The sequence below is a fragment of the Mandrillus leucophaeus genome, unplaced genomic scaffold (assembly GCF_000951045.1).
Source record: "Mandrillus leucophaeus isolate KB7577 unplaced genomic scaffold, Mleu.le_1.0 Scaffold27, whole genome shotgun sequence".
In the NCBI taxonomy this organism is placed as follows: domain Eukaryota; kingdom Metazoa; phylum Chordata; class Mammalia; order Primates; family Cercopithecidae; genus Mandrillus; species Mandrillus leucophaeus.
In genome coordinates, this window is record NW_012102809.1 from 4,064,967 (window position 1) to 4,067,949 (window position 2,983).

The 2,983-nt window shown below is 41.5% G+C and overlaps 1 long non-coding RNA gene across 1 annotated transcript; it reads left to right on the plus strand.

Moving 5' to 3' along the window:
* Positions 1-753: 753 nt before the first annotated feature.
* Positions 754-2,682, plus strand: LOC105542858. Its single transcript, XR_001006539.1, has 2 exons — positions 754-810; positions 2,401-2,682. It is a non-coding gene; the product is annotated as an uncharacterized LOC105542858 (long non-coding RNA).
* Positions 2,683-2,983: the final 301 nt, after the last annotated feature.

Here is a 2,983-nt window from a genome sequence, read left to right on the forward strand (position 1 = left end):
AGTATCAAAGCATTTTGGGGGGGCCATGTGTTAACCACCACACAGGTTAAAATATTGCCAGCCATCGTGGTGTTGGATATATATCTATATATATTTTCCAGGAATATATCTAATGGCAATTCAAAGAGCATTTCAAGGATATTTGAAATTCTCTGAAATTTTATAGTTACACTTGAAAGAAACTTAGTAAAGGTTTTCCTCATATTTGACAAAAATTCTAAAATTTATGTCACTACCAGTCATGAATTGTTTTAGTCATGAATTTTCAAAGCTGAAACTTTTCTGAAACATTAACAACAAAAATTGTTTTTCATCAAACGTGCTATAGGAAAGACGACTTCTAGCTTTCTACTCTCTATAGAAAATATCACAAAGGTGTTACCATGTGGAGAGGTGATGAGGAGTGTGCTACCCAAAAAGCGGTGTTTCAGGCTCTTGTATAATCACATGAACATCTTTAATAAGATTCTGGATACAAGAATTTAAAGTAGTAATTAGTCTCAAAAAAAAAAAAAAAAAAAAAACAAAACAACCAACATGGGTTAGAGCAGTCCAGGAACACTTCATGGAAGCTGAAAGAAATGGAATTTCAGTAGAGCGAATGGAGGCTGGGGACAGGACTGAGTCAACTGGTCAACCAATGTTGGCAGTTACACCTGATATCAGTTCTGATTGGCTCGGTCTCCACCCTCATTGGTTAGTGCCTGCCATAGCAGTTGGTAAATGTTTTGCATATCATCCCTGCCTGTTAGAGTGAAGAATATTAGCAAAGGCACCGAGAAGGAATAATCGTGGCCTGTTTATCAAACGGTAAGGAAATTAGACTGGCTTGAGTCCATCTGGGGGCAGCTGTGGGAAGTACAGCTGTTTAATTAGAGTAAAGCCTATTGCGAAGCATGTTGAATGTCAAGCAGAGGAATTCATACATATTCCTGGAAGCAGTGGGGAGTCATGAATCTTTCAGTAAAATAATAACAACTTTTAAAATTTTGTTTTAGAAAGACTACTGCAGTAGTTGAATGAGGAGAAACTAGGAAGACCTTTTCAGAAGGTGATTGTAATATTTCAAGTAAGAATGATCAGACATGAACTAAGTGCAGAGGAATTTGGGTTTGTGTGTGTATCACTTCCTTAACTCGAGTTTTGTATTATTAGCTTGTAATGGATCATGTATGGAAGACCTCTCGTGCCCCACTTAAAATGTTCCCGTCCCCGCTCCTTCCAGCCACTGCTGCAGTGAACAGTTTATCCAACCAGCTTCACGCAGCAGCACACTGAGAATGCCTCTTCTCACTGCCCATCCCTGGCTTCTCAGATGCAGTGGCTGGCTGGGGTGTCTCAGGCAACCCATGGGGCACTCACTCATACACCCCAAAAATGTGGGGTAACAACATCCTGTGAAAGAATCGTCTTCACTGGGGATGGGAGCTCTTGAGTCAATGCTTCTCCTGTTCTCCCCACCGCACAGTTCTGAGACACACTCCAGAGACACACTTCCTTGGGGGAATCCAGGCTAAGAGAGAACAGGATCCTCCTCATTCTCTGGTGCCACCATAATGGAACCTCACATGCTGTTCTGCCCACAGTAGGAGCTTCAGATCTTCATGACTCACCCTTATGTTGAATAGCTAGTATCTCCTTTGACCTTTTTAATCTTTCTTTTTTTTAGTCTGAGACAGAGTCTCACTCGGTCTCACCCAGGCTGGAGTACAGTGGTGCATGATCTCGGCTCACTGCAGCCTCCGCCTCCCAGGTTCATGTCTCAGCCCCTGAGTAGCTGGGACTACAGGCATGTGCCATCACACCCAGCTAATTTTGTATTTTTACTTGAGACGAGGTTTCACCATGTTGGCCAGGCTGGTCTTGAACTCCTGGCGTCAGGTGATTCACCCACCTTGGCCTCCCAAAGTGCTGGGATTACAGGCATGAGCCACTGCACCTGGCAACCTTTTTAATTTTTAAAAACAGATTTGTAGAACTGACTCGGTCCCATATACTCTGCAGTAGTTTTAAGCCTGTAGGGTGGTAATTTAGGATACTGGCAAGAGCAGAGAATTTAGAATCATAAGATCTAGATTTGAGCCTCACTACCAACTAGATGAGTGACCAAGGGCAAGACATATACCTCTTGCAGTCTTCAGTATCCTCGTCCGTAAGATAGGTGTGTTAGTAGTTACCGATCTTCACAATGTTCTTGTATCAAGCAGGACCCTGCGTGTGTGGTGAGCATTTGCTAATTTCAGCGCTCAGCTTCCATTTTCCCTTCCTCTTGGTTATGTGATTCCAGTTTTTGTTTGGATGGCTATCACCTTTCCCCAGGGCATCCTATGTTTTACCACCATTCTCCTCTCTACCCCCAGCTTTAGGGTAGGCCCTAAATAAAATATTTTTAATCTAAAGGGACTATGCATCATTTCCCTGGCTATATTGATTTTAAAAAGCAAGAAGAAATTTACTGGCAGATCTGATCACCCTTCTGAGGGAGCAATCAAGTAAGACAGCATGTAGCCCCTGGAGACTGCTAGAAATCATCATGTGGCCCTAAGGAGGGCCAGCCTAACAATGAAGCAGAAAGAGGGGTGGTGAGATTACTGAACTTTTGAGTCAAGTCACATCCAAAGCCCATGTGACCTCTGATCTTTTCAGATAAATGAGTTATTAAATATTTTATTTAAACCAGTGTAAGTCAGGCTTTCTCTTATCAGGGACAGAAAGACTCTCAACTGATAGAGTATATAAGCAAGCTTTGTAACTTGCAAATGAATATAAAACACTTTTAAAATTATTTTTCCACTGTGAAGTAGCAAGAATACCTGTGACCCATGGGGCAGGTTGAGAAAAATTTCTAAGCTTTTATTTTAATTTAGTACCCTTTTTTGGAGAAAATTGGAACCGACTGACAGTATGTTCAGAACTAGATCCCAAAAAGAATAATTACATATGTAAAAAGAAACAGGCATTTTAAAACCTATACAACTGAGTG